Below are 19,714 nucleotides of genomic sequence, written 5' to 3'. Positions count from 1 at the left end.
CAGTAATATATAGAAGCAAGGTCACTAATTTTGTGCACGTCATAACGGGCTTATTTTGCGCTAAGGGGCGTCTAAGCTATTCTGGTCGACTTGCGATATCGCAGGCGAAATGATATTTTACTGGGATGAACGTTTTGACCAAATGCAATAGTCAATTGATTGTTAAGGAATACCAACTGCAACTGACTTCAATTTTGGAAATTGTTTAGCTTAATATCAGTCGAGAACTACAAATATTATTTGAAAGTCACACTGTAGAAAGTGAGTGTAATACAGTAGATTGGATTCGAACGGTCCCCACATTCTATAGTTTATACGCATCTTGCAATATGGCATTTTGCACACTGTAAACCAATACACGGAAATATTCAAACGTAGTGCCACATCCCTTGTAGGAAATAGTGTATCATTCTTTGAGCGCCTTGACCGTCACTGGGTGACGGATATGTGCGCTATTTTATATGCTATGAATATTACTATGTTTAATAAGCTGAATGTGCTTAACGCAAGACCACCGTGGCATGCCGATCGGGTGACGAGTAAATTGCATCGGAGATAAACAATACAAATATTTGTTTACCCTTGCCCTCACTAGGAGCTATTGACCGATACTTGCTGATTTATAAACCATATTTTTGTGGCCTTTCTTATTATGAGTATGGATTTGTTGTTTTGAATGAAAGTTACATAAATATACCTCAGAAAAACAACAACGCCAATTAAAAAAGGGGGGGGGGGAAGGAAACAAAACCTGAATAAAACAAACAAATAAAATCCAGCAAACCAATTAATTAAATGAGATCAATAGAAGCATCCACACAACATACAAATTAAAACCGCCAAAACAATTACCCAAATCATTTTTACGCCAAAACATCTTTCTCCCTCTTTGGTAAGATACCTTAAAAGAAATATTGTTTTGATATACATTTCTGGATCAATAACTGACGTATACGATTTCAAACCTGAGGCTTGCCCCTGTCATCTGTGATTGGAAACATCTTATTATTAGAACAAGTGTTGCAGTAAGTGAATCGTTAATATCGATTAGTTAACCATTCCATTCTGTCTCTGTATGTAGTATGGACTGTCATTAATGTTGCTTCTCAAATCAGGAAGTGGGTTTAATGTTTCTGGGTGAAACTTGTTCAATGGATGGTTGGTATTACGTTTGACAGCAGCGGCAGTCGAATGTAACACTAACCATCCATTGAACAAGTTCTTCATCAAACTTAGAAGTGGTAGGAGATGGCAGTCACTTCGATACAAAACAAACAGGCACCTCAACTCCTTCATACCATACTCTGTCCGTCTACTCAACCGGTTTGAGCTCAATCGGTCGTCAAAGTTATGAGGGAAAAAAACCCCGAAAACATTGACACATGCTTTAAAAGAAGTCAATGGTTTTCATTAAATATCCTTTCAGCTCGGTTGGAATTTATATAAGATAAATTACAACGCAATAATTTGAAACGATCTATGTTGATTTCTGATTAAAGACACCATATCCCTCATCAATGCCATAAGAAAACTACTATCAACAAATTTCCCAGTAGAACAAATCCTGCACATCTTCAAAAGTATGAACTCAAAAATGTCAATTCTGTTAATTTGATAATTACAAATTATACCAATTACATATAAATTGTCCCTAGGAAGCAATGTTTCTAAATGATAGTTGTTGCAATGAAAAAAAAAATACATGGTTAACTAAATTTAGCCCGTCTTTCGGTTTATACTTTGTCAGGCAAGAGTAACGAGTGACTATTTTATGACACAGACAGATGTGGATCAGATCGAAAGCACACCCCATCACTTCTTCATTTTATTTATCACACATATAAATTGCCAAGCAATATTTTATAATCATAAACTTATATAAACTATTTTTTTACTTTTGTTAGCTACCTTTGGCCTAGATACTTTGTCATGCGATATTATGTGACTACATACCATAAACAAAACGTCTGGGCCATGTCGAAAGCACATACCACAAATTCTTCTTTTTTGTTTAATACACATATAAATAGCCAATCAATATTTTCAAATAATAAAATTACATATGCATTAACTATTTTGAGCTTTATTTAGCCATGGCATACAATGTGACTTTATGCCACCAATGTGGGACAGGTCAAAAGATCAGACCACAAATTCATCATTTCACGTTCTTTACATTTAAAAAGCCAATCAATGTTTTCTAATAATAAATTTACATATATATTACATTTACTATTGGAAGCATTATTAAGCCTAGTACTATGCCACATAATGTGATTGTATGCAACAGACAAATGCGGGACAGGTCAAAATCTCAGACAACCAATTATTCATTTTTGTAATATACATATAAATAGGCAATCAATGTTTTTAAATAAAACATTTGCATAACGCATTCGCCGTAAAATGTTGGATTCCATCGGCCTATTGCTTTTTCGTACTTTGTGAAAGGCAAATGTGGGACAGTTCGAAATCTCAGACCACAATTTCGTAATTTTTGTCATTTACATATAATGAACCGCAAAAATGAATATTTTCCAATCGCAAATTTACACACTGCAGCGTCCCCATCCCTTTCTGTTGATGTATATAAAGGGGATATACTTGATGAAAACACAGATGTATGAATTAACGTTCAGTGTCCGGGGGCATTTCTCGGACGACTGCGACACCTGAGAAAACCACCTGACTACACGTCAACCTCGTCCCCTTAAGGCAAACGCTACCTTTATAATTATCTATCTTTTTCTGTTCCTTTTGAAATATCGCAGAGGAGTCTATTTTTTCTTCCTTCAGTCAAAAACTCAGAGATGCAAGTGAGCTTAAAGGGACACGTTGCCTTGGATTGGTCGAGTTGGTCCATGAAAAGCGTTTGAAACCGATTGTTATGAAATCGATGTTGTTAGAACGATGATTTAAAAGTGGAATATAATGGTCTACAAAATATGCCTCGAAATTGCATAGTTTCCTTTATACATAGTGGACTAACACGGCGTGCAATTTTGTCAAGTCAACCATTAAACGGCCGACCGTGTATAGTTCGCAAAGTAAACTAAAGTAAAATTAAACTCACGGAAATTCGAGGTATGTTTGTGAGGATAATTATGTTCTACTTTTAAAACATCTTTGTGTCCATATCGATTTCATAACAAAAGGTTTCAAGCGCTTCTCATTGACCAACTCAACCTATCCACAGGGCAACGTCCTGTCCCTGTAATAATTTGCATCACTTGTCTTTCCCTGTTTGTCTTGTTTCCTTTATTGGTTACCTTGCCTCTGGTGGGAAGCTGTTTCTATTCTTGTCCGAACGTGATGACAGTGAATGGCGAGATTTATTATTTGTTCTTTCTCTCGAGTTTAGGATTTTCGGCATCTATGATACATTTGGATTTAGTTAATGTTAAAAGTCATGAGATTTTTCTGACTATTTTGTTGTAACTGTGTGGAAATTTTTGGTAGTTCTGACAAAACAGCCGCGAACAGTGTGTCGAAGTCCGTAGCAATTATACTCGCTTGGTTCTGACGCTGCATTTTGGGGGTTTATAACGTCCTATACCCAATTATTTATAATCACAGTCCAAATAATTGAAACCTTCGCAAGACTTGCCTTCCTTTTTGAGACCCCTTGAAAACCTAATAACCATTTGATTATACTTAATAATGATGTAAAAACAACTGACATGTGTTATAGCTTATAATAAATATTCGAGTTTGGTCTTGCGTCAAGTTTCGTCTGGGTGCTTTTTGACCGTGACTGGTGACTTGGAACACGGCGCTTTAAAGGTTTCATGTCAGTGTAAATAAGAAACAAACTTACGGTTCAGTGGGCTTTAACTTATTAAGAACTACGGGGTGTCCTAGAACAATTGAAGTAAGTCACTTGATGATTTGGTTTAACGTTAACTGTATCTTACTTAAATTTTGAATAATTTAAGGGGAAATTCCAGAAAAAGTTAATACGTGATCGGCAGTTTTTCGAAAACATACTGCTGAGCTTTAAATACACCGGACCCTATTGGTAATTGTCAAAGACCAGTCTTTTTACTCGGTGTATCCCAACATATGCACAAAATATTAACAAACCTGTGACAATTTGAGCCCCAAACATGGTCGTTAAAGTTGCGAGATAAATATGAACAAAAAACACCTCTGTCGCACGAAGTTGTGTGCTTTCAGAAATTTTATAGGTCTCGATATCAAACTCGTGGAAAATTACTTCTTTCTCAAAAACTACTACGAATGAGCCGTTTTTCACAATGTTTTATTTTATCAACCTCTCCCCATTTACTCGTAACCAAGTTATAATTAGGTTGAGTAATTACCAAAAGTGTCCACTGCCTTAATTATCATAATTTTATCTGTGCCATCAAGCCGATGCTTATTTTGATCACCACATTCAGGAACTTCAGGTGTGACCGTAGAAGGCAAATTCTGGACAAAACTTTTTTCCAGCGTTTTGCCAAAACTCTACTGCAGGATTAGAAGAGCTTTTTTAAAACATGTTTACTGACTGGCGTGTTTATTTTCAAAGTGAAGTCACTCACCGAACACATGCAAGTGTTGGATTCAACTCTTTAGTTTTAAGAGTGTAATTGACTATTTTCGTCAGAAAATACTCCCAAGTAATCGTCCCAAAACCTCAGTCCTGTTTCGACGTGCCGATGAGACATTGCGGGAGCAAGTTTAATCGCCCACAAAATCTTCGCGGCTGGAAAACAGAACAAGTCCCGCGTTGTTATTCCAACAGCTGCACCATTTAATTTGATGCTATTTTCACAGTTTTGCCACAGTACAGCGTCTCGCGCTCAAACATGATTTCTTCTTATCGCACAGTCCTGCATGAACTATTATTTAGACACTTTCCACTGTTGATAACACTAGTGCGCCGGTTGGATTAGACAGCCGATCGAGGCAAGTTTTGTTACAAAATTCAAAATTTTCTGTTAAGATTCATGAGCTGAACAATATTTCTTATGATTTGTTGATTTGTTTTCAGCAAATGTAACTTATTTTTGAATTTTGTCGGCAACATTTCTACAAACTATGGAATTCTGTTTTAAAATTGGCATTTATTTATTTTCATGTATTAGTTTTTTTCCACAACACCTCAAAAAATAGAGACGATAAAAACATATAAAACGTATGGCTCTCCCTAGTTGTTCAGCCTAGGTTGGCAAAACGCAAAACAACTGGGGCTGTGACGTTGCAATGGAAAAGGTTGAAATTAAGCCTCCCAAAACAACGGGGCAAATTGCCTTAAAAGCAATCTACGGGAGGACCCGAATGTGCCCGTAAATTAACGGGGTAATTGGAAGTCAACCTGCAAAGAGCAAATCATAGGAAAACCAAGTCATGATATGTGACATCTAATCATGTATAAGGACGACCCCGATGTTTGACCCCTTTTGTAATTTGGTTCAATAGACCGAGAAGCGGAAGCAATATAGTCCTGCATTGCTGCCGTTTTAACGTACGGATCAATGGTAGCTCTTAGCAGTGTTGGAGCCATAGGTGAGGGGCTTTGGCGTACAAGGAACCATGAAGGACATCTCGCAGCGAGGTGCCATCAATATTAAAAATGTCGAGTGGAATTAATTAAATTGAGTGTTTTTTTCTCTCATTTTGCAGCCATTTTGGATAACAACCATGCAAAAAAAAAAAGCACTGCAAATTATCGAACGTGTTCAAGTTGGTGGGATATTGATATTTGTCTTCCTCGTTTAAGGGGTCCCTTTTGTTTGCACTTCATTAACTCAGGGAAGACACTAAAGATACATTGTTTCTTATAATTCAGGAACCCGTAAGTCCCTCCTCCCATCCTAACATTGTGCGATAGTTCTGATTATACTCTCGATGTGAGAGTCCAAATCTCATTAACAATGTTGTAGTATTCACACTCGGTACTCAGTTTTGGGTGCCGTTTTTGATGGTACTCGTTTTTGATGGTACTCGTTTTGATGGTACTTGAGTAATACTCAAGTTGTATTTTGAAGGTAGGCCTAGCCGTAATCGGTACTCAAACTCGAGTAGTACTTGACCCACTACAGTTTGACGGTACTCACCGATACTCCTACTATATTACACTAGAGATACTTTTTGTACTCGGTACTGTTTGTACTCAGTCGAGTCGAGTACTACTCGAATACTGTTTGATGGTACTCAAGCTCATAATACTGTTTGACGGTACTCATGCTAATGCTAAGTAATTGTACTCCATTACTACTCGAGTTTTGTTTGGATGGTATTCAAACTTGGTACATATACTCGAGTACTACTCGATTATTGTTTGGTGGTATTCAAAGTCAAGTACTTCTTGATGGCACTCATGCTAAGTAATAGTACCTCAATACTACTCGAGTATTGTTTTTGATGTTACATGTACTAGGTACTTATACTCGAGTACTACTCGAGTTATACTGTTTGGATGGTAGTCAAACTTGGTAAGCATATTCGAGTTCTACCCGCTCACTGTTTGATGGTATTCGTACTAAGTTCTAGTACTTGAGTACTAATTAATACCCTGTTTAATCATACTTTGACAAAACGACTCTATACGATCATCCTGTATATTTGTAACGAGAAGTTGTTGACCTCCAGTTGGATGGCTATTGATGCATATTTATGTCAGTTCTCTCCAAGGAAGGTCCCTCATCTTAAGGTGACCTCATCTGTTAAATCAACTTTAACGGCAATTTCGAAACTATGGCTCTCGTCTACCCGTTTGAATCACATCACCAACAAACACGTTTCAAAAATATTCTGAGAGAAAGCCGGAAAAACTTACATCCGTGGTTTCAAAAAGGCCAAAATGACACTATGGCTATTCCCGCAAGGGCTCCAAGAATACATGTATAGAAATATTGTACTGGAATTTATGCACCCTTTCTCTCATGTGGTTTGGTCCAGAGTCGCCCCCTCGCACCCCATGTCGACTTGCTCAGGTCAGTGATCTATGGCAACTGACATACATTTTTCCTTTGAACTTGGAACTAGTTTTTTTTAACCATCAGTGCACATGGAATAATCATCTGTTTTTACCACATTTTGGGGGGTTTTCCTTTGAACTAGGAACTGGAATTATTTTGGTCAATCAGTGAGCATTCGAGAATCATCACCTGTATTGACTATATTTTGATTGGTTTTCCTTTGAACTGGGAACTGTGATTCTATTAATCAACCTGTGCACATTGAATCATCACCTGTTTTCCACATTCTGTTGGGTGTTCTTTTGAATTGGAAACTAGGATTCTTTTAGACAATCAGTGAGCATTGAATCATCACCTGTATGACCACATTCTGTTGGGTTTTCCTTTGAACTGGGAACTAGGATTCTTTTACACAATCAGTGCGCATTGAATCATCACCTGTTTTCCACATTCTGTTGGGTTTTCCTTTGAACTGGGAACTAGGATTCTTTTAGACAATCAGTGAGCATTGAATCATCACCTGTATGACCACATTCTGTTGGGTTTTCCTTTGAACTGGGAACTAGGATTCTTTTAGACAATCAGTGCGCATTGAATCATCACCTGTTTTCCACATTCTGTTGGCTTTTCCTTTGAACTGGGAACTAGGATTCTTTTAGACAATCAGTGAGCATTGAATCATCACCTGTATGACCACATTCTGTTGGGTTTTCCTTTGAACTGGGAACTAGGATTCTTTTAGACAATCAGTGAGCATTGAATCATCACCTGTATTGACTACATTCTGTTGGGTGTTCCTTTGAATTGGGAACTAGGATTCTTTTAGACAATCAGTGCGCATTGAATCATCACCTGTTTTCCACATTCTGTTGGCTTTTCCTTTGAACTGGGAACTAGGATTCTTTTAGAAAATCAGTGAGCATTGAATCATCACCTGTATGACCACATTCTGTTGGGTTTTCCTTTGAACTGGGAACTAGGATTCTTTTAGACAATCAGTGAGCATTGAATCATCACCTGTATGACCACATTCTGTTGGGTTTTCCTTTGAATTGGGAACTAGGATTCTTTTAGACAATCAGTGAGCATTGAATCATCACCTGTTTTCCACATTCTGTTGGGTTTTCCTTTGAACTGGGAACTAGGATTCTTTTAGACAATCAGTGCGCATTGAATCATCACCTGTTTTCCACATTCTGTTGGCTTTTCCTTTGAACTGGGAACTAGGATTCTTTTAGACAATCAGTGAGCATTGAATCATCACCTGTATGACCACATTCTGTTGGGTTTTCCTTTGAACTGGGAACTAGGATTCTTTTAGACAATCTGTGCACATTGAATCATCACCTGTATGACCACATTCTGTTGGGTTTTCCTTTGAACTGGGGACTAGGATTCTTTTAGACAATCAGTGAGCATTGAATCATCACCTGTATGACCACATTCTGTTGGGTTTTCCTTTGAACTGGGAACTAGGATTCTTTTAGACAATCAGTGAGCATTGAATCATCACCTGTTTTCCACATTCTGTTGGGTTTTCCTTTGAACTGGGAACTAGGATTCTTTTAGACAATCAGTGCGCATTGAATCATCACCTGTTTTCCACATTCTGTTGGGTTTTCCTTTGAACTGGGAACTAGGATTCTTTTAGACAATCAGTGAGCATTGAATCATCACCAGTATTGACTACAATCTGTTGGGTGTTCCTTTGAACTGGGAACTAGGATTCTTTTAGACAATCAGTGAGCATTGAATCATCACCTGTTTTCCACATTCTGTTGGGTGTTCCTTTGAACTGGGAACTAGGATTCTCTTGGTAACACCTACTCAATTACTTTTGTTTAGTTACATCATTCACATGCTGCATGGAACAGTTTTTAACAAAGTCTTTCTTAAGGTATTAGTTTGTACAGTGTTCGGCAGAGACAGCTTTAAACAAATGGGTTGTTGGCTTTTGGGGGGCGTGGTCAGGTCGCGTCGTGTGTTTGGAGTGCCAATACATTGGTTGATGAGTGTAAGTTTGAAAAGTGCGTTTCATTATTGTGCTCATAAGGTACCTGAAACAAACAAGGGAAATAATCGTTCTACACGTGCAGATTCAAAAGACGATGTACTCCACAAGAAAATGTGTGTACAAGTCTATGGGAAACTAATAAGTGCAAGGACACATGAATGAAATCAAGAGTGCAATTTTAGAACATGTGCGTCAAACCAGAGTAAGTTGAATATTTCCTAAGTCATTATTTTATTTAAGTTTGGCCCCTGTCCCTCCTCCATATTATGTTTACATCATAGCAAAATGCAAAATGGGTGAACCATTCACAACATTCCAAGTATTAAAATATTTGCTTCCCTGTTTTCGGTTATTGATGGACATTTACCTTTTGTATAGCTAATTACCTTCAGCTACTAATGTCGCATTTTGTCCATTGTCTAAGTTTAAAGGCAGTGGACACTATTGCTTATTACTCAAAATAATTATCAGCATAAAACCTTACTTGGTAATGAGTAATGGGGAGAGGTTGATAGTATAAAACATTGTGAGAAACGGCTCCCTCTGAAGTCACGTAGTTTTCGAGAAAGAAGTAATTTTCCACAAAATATTTGATTTCGAGACCTCAAGTTTAGAATTTGAGGTCTCGAAACCCAAGCACACAAACTTCGTGTGACGAGGGTGTATTTTTCTTTCATAGTTATCTCGCAACTCCGACGACCAATCGAGTTCAAATTTTCACAGGTTTGTTATTTTATGCATAATGTTGAGATACACAAAGTGAGAAGACTAGTCTTTGACAATTACTAATAGTGTCCACTGTCTTTAAGATTCTGTTAACAATGACACCATATTATAGTCCACGGGCCAGACTAGAAACTGGTCAGCTGCCTTGAGCTGGGCCATGCAGCACGAACAAGACGGGTTGCAATAAAAATAGAAAAATAATATGGCTCAGACAAAAATCTGTCAGAGTCTAATCGGTCTGTCACTTTGTAACGGTAGAAAAGAAAAAAAAATTACAACACTTAACTAATTAAAGCAAACACAATCAGCTAAACATACCCAGGCAATAATCTGGTCAAGTTAACAGCACAGGTAGATACAAACACCGTTGAACAAACTCAAATCAAACGCATTGAACCCATCCTAGGTTTGGACGGGTTACTCCCATCTCGAGATAGGATTAATCCTAGCGTTTGGTGAAATCGGCTGCAGGTCCCTCGCTGCAGAGTTCAGACTCACGAGGTAAATACAATTAGTAGCGAAATAGTCTAAATCCCAAATCACTGATTACAGTTATATCACTTGTGCAAAGAATCAGAGGTTTCAAACCCCGACAAAGCGATTCGACAATCCCTCAAAATCCGCCATTACGGAAAGCCTCAATCGAGGAAATCCGACTATAAGGAGATCTGCAGAATAATTATCCACACAGGGGTACAAGGGGAAAAGTCAGAATACTGTATAAAACGATGCTCTAGTTGAACGGGATTTTTGTCGGCACGGTGATCTGGCTCGAAGCCGCCACCGTAATGGCTTTATAAATCGCCCTATTAACCGCGGCATGGCTGACATGTTTTTTAGCCAATTTCACTTCCTTTATTGTATTGCGAGTCATTTCCCGGGCTTATTGGCAAATAGGAATTATCACGCTGCTAGCGAATGGCTAGAGGGATATTCGGCGTTTAATATTAGCAGGGTGGGGGGGGGGGGGGGGGGGACCTTTGGTACGGATGCTTTGAAGTGACCAGTAAGCTTCAATTTAGCGTGAGGCTTAGTTTTCGTTCTACATTTTCAAGACTGCATATCGTTGAGACCAAAGGTGAACCTTTGGTACGTAGGCACGGAAGTGACCTTTAAAATTTCTGATTTACTTGCAGGCTTTAGAGTTGCGTGATCAAATATCATGGGGACAATATTTAATGTAAGAACGCTCGAAAATACACCAACGTATTTTTCTCTGTACGAATTTTTCTGTGACGATGCTGTCTCATCACCAAAAAAAATCGGGAAAAAAAACGTCTGCACAATATGCAACTCAAGTCCAGCAAGGACAACTCTATTGTTCTTTTACTCATCACAATAGTTTATTTATACATCCATGCGTTGCAGCCAAGAGCTGTTTTGAACACGATTTACTGTAGTGCCAACTATACGTAATATAAATATATAACCACAAAATGAATACAAAAATAAACAGGAGCAGTTACAAGATCAAATTCTTGATAAAAATAACCTGAAACTGGGGAAATATTAAATGCAAACATGCAACATATCTAATCAAATAATAGCCCGACATAGTAAAAAGTAACCTTCGGTAAAAAGTAATTATGTTAAACCCACAATTGAAAGCTCATGACTTTATTCTGCAAAAAAAAAAGCTTTAGAAAATAAGAGCTACGTTTGGAGATTGGATCTCTATACAGCATATTAGAGCTTCTTTGATTTTGGAAAGTAGAGTTTTTTGTTGATAACTGTTGACGGTTGAAGCTACGGTTGGTATTTATTCAATCTCTATTGCTAAAAAACTGGTTCACAAGCAGTTTTAATAATACCAATAGCAGTTTCGTAGGCATTTTTACTAATATTGTTTAACAGTTTTTATTGTGGAGCAAGTTTCCAATCTGTTGTAGTTGCCTAACCTGATGACTCAGTTTGGTTTGTCATGATATAATTTTAGTAATGTACATTTGTGTCGTTTTTTCTAGAGCATCGAACTCAAGTTTAAACGGCTGAATGACCAAAATGTGAGTTTGAACCCCGGTCATGACACCTTAGTCCATGGCTTACAACCATAATTGCTTCTCTTCGCCCATGTCTTTAAATGGGAACCTGCAATGGGCGTGGCAATAGTTTTGTGTTGGGTTACCCCTGGTGGCGCCAATTTAAATTAATTAATTGTATTATTATTTATTTATTCATTTCCAGGCAAACATTACATACAAAGAACGGGCAATAACAACATGACTACACAGAGAACAAGCCTGCGGATAACCAAAAAGCGAAAATAATCACTATCTAAAGGCGACCCAGACAATAAAAATAACAAAGGCACAACAGGGCACAAAGACAAAAACGTCATAATAATTTGGAAAATAGCACAACAAATAGCGTGATGTGAGATTGTATGCAACAGGGAACTGAGAGTAACTGAGGAATGGTATATGTCTGATGAACAGGGATGCTGTGAAGATTTTCAGTGCTCTCAATTAAGGGTTTTTACTCTGAAGTAATGATTGCCATGACTGCCAAACGGTCTAGAGCGTTGGCATTATCTTTACCGGCAGCGCCACCAACGTTTCTGACAGGTCTACTGTTTCATCACAGATAGTTTCAGCAGATGTCTCATCTCACCAATGATGTCGCTGTAACTAGATGTAGAAGAAACGATCCTCACAGCAAAGCCCAAGTAAAACGTCTCCTCAGTGTTTCACAGATGAATAGTAGATTATCTTTTCTCCGGTCCCCAAAAATTTGAAAGTGGAAACATCAAGAATTTCAAGTTAGTAATTTGCAAACAGGGGATGGTGTGATATTGCGTGGGTTCAACGCCCGGGGGTTTATGTCACGAGTAGACGGTCCAATCTTTGAAGATACTGATGAGTATTAAGTCTCTTACCATCTGGTTCGTTTTCCTTGATTTGTGTTTTGGTCTTCAACGAGATGAGATGTCTTCCTTTGGTAATGGTTAGGGAAAGAGTTCAATGTAGTATATAGGATTGGCAAATTATAATCATTGTGATTTAATCTTTATTTTTGCTGATTTTCAAATTATGTTATTAAAATCTATTTTTCTGTAAAAAAAAAAAGGCTTTCAAATTAAGCCATATTCGAGAAAACTTTATCTGAAAAAACCCACAAACACCTGATTACAACCAAAATTAGTGTGTTAGTTTACTGATTATAAAGTTCCTTATATTATAACCCGTTTTCTGTGAATATTATGTCTTCATGTGAAATGAAGCCATTTTCGAGAAAACTGTATGTTACAACAAAAACAAAGGACAATAATAGTATATTACATGCTAAGATGACCGGGCTACTTGTCAATCATATAATTTTGCTATCAGGGCCTAATTTCATAGAGCTGCTTAATAAACGAAAAAATGCAAACACATGTTCTGTTAAGCAGAACTGAGCAGGATATCAGTCATAAATTGTACTTGTGGCATGATATTTTGACCAGTTAACAAATCTAGCAAGCATAATGTTGCTGTGTTTGTAGCTACTAATCTATAAAATTTACTCCTGGGCCAAAGTTTATAGAACTACTTACACACAACGTATTGCTTAACAATTGTCTGCTAAGCAGAAATGAGCAGGTTACCAGTTGCTGAGCATAGCTTTACTTGCTGTGCTTAGCAGCTCTATGAAATTGAGCCCTGGGTCAGTGCCATGCGAAATTTGAAATTATTCCATCTCATAAAAAGCTTGCATCGACCATGAAGCAAATATTGATATCTTTGTTTGGTGACTAATTGTCCCTTTCGAATGACTTCGATCAGTTCCACTCGATTGACATTAATGTATCTGTCTGTTTATGTTTAACAACCCATGATATATTATTCCTTTAAAGGCTATAACAGCCTGGACTCCTGGCTATATCCTCAACCGTATACGCAAGTACCACCTACCCTCCTTCTTAAAGTATGTACTTTACAAACGTCTTAAACCTCTCACGGTTATTTTTAAGTTTCTTCAAGATGATTTTCTGTTTAGACGTTTGAGAAAAAGGAAAAACCAACTTGACTGGAATGAAACCTTGACAATGTCCCCTCGAGACTCCGCGTTTTAATCTCATCCGGAATTTGCGCGCCAAAAAAAAGTGCAATTGCGAAGTTCGCGAAAGTTCGTCTTGGAAAACGTCTCAGAGTGTTGACTTAAGGAGCTAAAGAGGCACTCTGTGGAGTCGATGCTTCATAACCAATCTTATTTCCTCGCTCTTACCAAGGCGCTGTCCAGCCAAATAGATTCGTCAAATTCGAGAGTGGCGTCTTGCTCAAGGGGAACCCAAAAGACTTGTGGACGTTTTCCACGACTGACTGGGAATCTGTGCAAATAGAAAGATGAAATCCAACTATTTACTAGTCTTGCGGACAGTTTTACAAACACCGACCATCAATCTAGAAAATAATTAAGGGGAGACTTTGACTATAGATATCAATAGATCACTTGAGAGAAGCGACTGTTTCAGAGACTAACCATGCTATTTGACCGCTCAAAAAGAAAATGTTTAACTCAAGACATCTCACCCTGAAAGCCTCGAGTTGAAAATTAACGCATGTTTCAAGACATTTCACTATAAATGGATGTTTAAAATCACAAGTTTGAATCGCGAAGGATTGTCAGTAATTGCCTTCACGCCGTTTACTCCGATAATACACTATCCACATGTCAATTAAGGAGCTCCTTTTCCAAGCTAAACCAACTGCTTGGCTCACCAGCGCGTCGCTTTAACACCCGAATCCTCAAACAGTCGTCTAGTGTTTCTTTATAATCTACCTCCCCCAAAGACGATATGCAACATTAAGAGAAGATGCGGCGTATAGTCCCGAGCAAACACTCGAAGACGTCTCCCAAGACATGGAATGACAACGAAGACAGAGCCAGGGGAGTTCCTTGCGGCTCTGTTGTATAGTTACGGATTGTTTAGCGAGGCCAAAACCTGGAGGGATTCCCTCAGTAGGCACTAAAGGAAAGACTCTCTATGCCGTCTCTCTCTCCGCTGTTGATTTTCTTCTCGTGAAGCATCTCGCATGACGAGGACCGAGTTGCAAAAATAGAAATCTTACGCCTGTGCTAACTTTTTGTCTTCTTCTTCCTCGGAGAAGTGTATTGTGGTAGCTAAAGAAACTGCCTCAATCATGTCAATTATTGACTTAAGTTACTGGGTAGGCTTGGTGTCGCATTACTGTTCCATCATGGTGGTGGAATTCTAAATGAAAACTAATTCATATCTTAAGGGGTTTGATGCGAAAGCCGAGAACATTATTTTGTGTAGTTTAGGTATTTTTAGTGGGTCTAGCGACACGACGTGTATTTACGACAGTCTTTATCTCTCATCAGATTCATGCAAATGGTAACTTTGTCATTTGATCACGCTGTCTGTGTTACCTATTTTCGGATGTTTTTCTTTTTGACAATGTTTGTAATCAAAATTAGTGTATCTCGTTCCTGGCTTCATCTCAACATCCGTATCTTGTCTTAACGGCACTGGACTATATTGGTAACCTACAAATAATTGTCCATAAAACGTTCTCTAACACTTCAGGAAGTGGAAACATTGTGAGAAACAGCTCCCTCTGAGTTAATGTAGTTTTCGAGAAAGAAGTAATGTTCTCACTAAAACTTTTGAATTCGATTATAAGACCTCCGATTTAGATTTTGAGTTCCCGAAATCAAGCATCTGAAAGCAAACAACTTCGTGTGTGACAAGGGTGTTTTTCTTCCATTATTATCTCGCAACTTCGACGACCAATTGAGTTTAAGTTTTCACAGGATTGTTATTTTGTGCATTTGTTGAGATACACCAAGTGAGAAGGCTGGTTTTGGACAATTATCATAGGTGTCCAGGGGTCGATTTCACAAAGAGTTAGGACTAGTCCTAACTTAGGACTAGTCCTAGGAGATATACAAACTGCATGAATAGTCCTAAGTTAGGACGAGTAACTGGTCCTAACTCGAGATAAGACTAGTCCTAACTCTTTGTGAAATCCACCCCTGTACCTTTAAGTTCCAGGCAGTTACAGATCTGCTGCGTAACGGTATACGCCATGAAGAGATGTATATGTTTCTGTGTTTTTATTCCATTCAAAGATAATGTGCTATTCATTATCAGAAACCCTTTAAAAGTGGCGTGTCGAGGCCGTGATAGAGCGTCAGACTTCAAGGGTGGTAGGGTGGTCGAGTGGTCGGGTGGTCGGGATGACGTAGTGGCATCTTTCCTTGCCTTCCGCCACTGCACGAGGACCCCGGTTCGAATCACGCCGGGGACACTGCACGGATTGAGTGTACATTCCCTACCTGGCTGCGTTGACTTTCCATACATTGATTTACCATGGAATAATTCCCTGGGGTTTTCCTCCTACGTATTTAAAACTTAAAACTTTCTTCCTTGTCTTCTCTTTCTTTGGGTTATTGACTATATTACATTATTTGAGGTTGCTTTTGAAAGTGTCCCCAGCTTCACAACCATAATATACAAAAATAATCAAATGATTAATGAAGGGAATGGTGTTTCTGTGCGTTGTCCTTCGGATGGAACATTACGCCGTAGGTCCCGTGTACTAGGATTGGTAGTGCATGTAAAAGAACACGGACAAAATCATCGTGGAAGAGTAGGGGTGAACTGCACTGTTTGGTTCACATAGCAAGTACCCCTTGTTTACAGGTTCCCTCTGGCTTGCGAGCTTTAGATAATAGGTCAACTTATGAGGCATCCTCGATTTCATAAACAGACACTAATAAATAACAAGGGGCTTTAGAAAGTTTCATTCTGAAAGCTCGTTTCGGAATTACATTAACTCTTTAATTGTGCCATTCGGCTGTCATTATGCCTTTAACTGTATTAAACGATGTGTGGTCTTTAAATGTATTTTTCAACGTATGTCAGAGATAAGTTATAGCTTTTCTCCATCCAATCTCCTTGAGGAAAAAAATAACCCATCAACAAGAACATGTCAAATTGGGGTGAGAGATGATGCGTCTCTACGGCTTTCACCACCTCTAGAGGTTACAGAAATGTGTTACCGTCAAACCGGGGATTCTACCAAACGCAATGAGAATCAATTCAGGAATGCAATTTGCAGAGGGACAAGGACTGTCATTTTACTTCGTGAGATGATAAGAAAGGAATCTCGGAATGTGATGGACGTCTTTTTACTCGGTTCTGTCAAACCAGAAAAGAAGGGGGGAAATTGCAATCAGAGCCCGGTGGCAGTTTGGTGATCTTATACATCCTCGGTGTAATAACGGTTGCAATACATTGGCCAAGCGAGAAATGGCTGTTTAACGTGATCGTGCTTTTTAATTTAAAAAGAAAGTTTGAGTTCATGCACTTAAAAAACTGGGGTGTTAAAAATGTAGGCTACACCATTGGTGTTGGCACATATACATAAAGCCACAGAGATAAAATAACACCAAATGTAAATGTGTAAAATGTGCTTCTTGTTTGGTTTAGCAAAAACACCGATTGTGTAAATGTTAATACCCCGGTTTTTGAAGTTGAGGCTTACCCTTTTTAGTCGTCTAAACCTGCTACACTTTCACGAGCACATACTCGATTCACGACACAAGTTTTCAAAATAAACCTGCCTGTTGCAGGCCTATGATCATTTTTTTATTTCTTTCCAAAAACAAAACAGTTTTCAGATTATCCAAAGCAGAACGGTTTTAATGACGTGGCTGATGGTCGTTACCATGTCCCCAGGTTATCACCCAAACTACACAGTGCCTTTAACATTTTGATTGGCTGCACGACTGGGACAAAACTTCAACTGAACTGGGTAATAATATCAAGGCAAGAACTCGGAATTATAAGATGATTTATGGCTCAGCGTCTTAAAAATAGAGTTGACGAATGGGTCTTGAATATTTCTCATCCACCAAGGGACCAATTTTTGAATTGCGTCTTTGAGTTTCTGCATCCTCTGTCGAGATGTCATTTGGGACCTCGTGAATGGTTAGTGCAGCTCGTCGTGACCTAAAATTATCCGGAACATGTGTATGAGATTATAGAATTAGGACATTAATGATGCACTCCGGTTACCATGGTTACGTTCATCCGAATGAGCGTCACATGGAATATAGTAACAAATCCTGATATAATGGGCGCTTATTGGAGTTGTGTGTGTTATTAGAGGCCGTGGTTGGTATGAATTACCGGGCCATAGTGTTGCTGGCTTATGTCTGCATTTAGTTATGCCCTAGTTGATGGCGTCGAACATGCGAGGGAAATGGGGAAAGTAGTTTTAAAATATTCATTAGGCCTATTGGTGTATAAAGTAGATATATAAAAATGAAGACAAACGAACTGAAACGGATTGTATGTGTTTGGTATTAAAGGCAGTGGACACAATTGGTAATTACTCAAAATAATTATTGACATGGTTGATTGTATAAAACATTCTGAGAAACAGCTCCCTCTGAAGTGCCATAGTTTTCGAGAAAAAGGTAATTTTCCACGAATTTGATTTCGAGACCTCAGGTTTAGAACTTGAGGTCTCGAAATCAACCATCTAAACGCACACAACTTCGTGTGACAAGGGTTGTTTTCTTTCACTATTATCTCGCAACTTCGATGATATAAGCTCACATTTTCACAGGTTTATTTTATGCATATATGTTGAGATACACTAGCTGTGAAGGCTAGTCTTTGACAATTACCAATAGTGTCCACTGCCTTTAACCATACAACTTCAAAGTGAAACGCTTCTAAAAAAAAAAAAAAAAAAAAAAAACTTTTTGAGCTATTAGCGAAAGCTGCTGCATCCCAACATATAGGTATGAAATTCAAAAAGTTCTGTGGAAAAAAACTCAATAGGTCATCGAAGTTGCGAGAGAATGATGGAAGAAAAAAACAACTTTGTTGCACAAATGTGTGCTTTCAGAGGCCTAACGAAAGGCCCCAGGCCTGAAAGTCTGGTCATTATTTTGAGTGAGAAATTACCCTTTTCTCGAAAACTACGTCACTTTAGAGAAAGCCGTGGACCACAAGGTTGCATACTATCAACAGCTCTCCATTGCTCATTTATACCAAGTGAGTTTGTATGCTAACAATTATTTTGAGTAATTAACAATAGTGTCCATGCCTTTAAACATCGTTTTTATTAAGCAAAATAACCTGGTACTTTGCTCAACGAGCGATGGATCCTCTCTCGCAAATTCAACATTTAACATGGATCCGATACACATTAATCCTGCATGGATATATAGAGCAAGGAATGTGGGGTATTGCAGGCCAAAGCAATAACTCACAAAACCACAAAGATATTTTAGGAATTGTTTTTACATTTAAAACCTTCTCTTATTATTGAGTGTTTTGGGGGGCTTTTCTACCTTTTTTTTTTTAATGACAGATGTATTCCACAACTCGTGACCTACTTTGGCAAACACTTAGGCGAGTCATACACGCCTACAGCTACCTACAAGCTGGAGACCCAATTGCTAATATTTGTAGATTTCAAGTCCACGTCCAAACCGTGTAGGAAGAAAGAGGGAGATCTCTTGTCGTTTTCTGGATCATAAAAAGCAATTAGAAATATTGACTTTTCCCGATGGACTGCCAGCCAGCATTATCAACTTCTGTCGTTGGATAAACGCCGAGGGACATGTTGAAATCGAGGCTGCATACTCCACAATGGTGTGTGATCAACTGAAGACAAATTTGATCGCTAAAGAAAATATTTCTTCTCGAAGCAGAGAAAATGAAGACGTTGAGGGATAAGAACAATATAGGAATGTCTAACCTTATTGGAGACGATGCTTACGGAAGATCCGATGATATAGAAACAAAATATTGGCATTTGGAACTCGTGAATGCAATCTAAACCCCTCAGATGCACATTTCAGTGATTTTATAAATTAACTTTAACAACAGAAGTACGGTCATGAAACCTCACATTCGCGTTCAAGGTTTTCTGAGAGAAAATAACCTGAAACTTTCACAATACATGATTTATTTTTTTGTACAGCTGTCAAATGGGTCTTTCTCATTTCGATCCAACGAAATAAGATTTGATTTGAGGTGTACTTTTTGTTGAAGGTGAGAACGTTTCAGGCGATGAATTCCTCT

This window comes from Asterias amurensis, chromosome 4 (assembly GCF_032118995.1).
Source record: "Asterias amurensis chromosome 4, ASM3211899v1".
NCBI lineage: Eukaryota > Metazoa > Echinodermata > Asteroidea > Forcipulatida > Asteriidae > Asterias > Asterias amurensis.
This window is presented reverse-complemented; position numbering follows the sequence as displayed.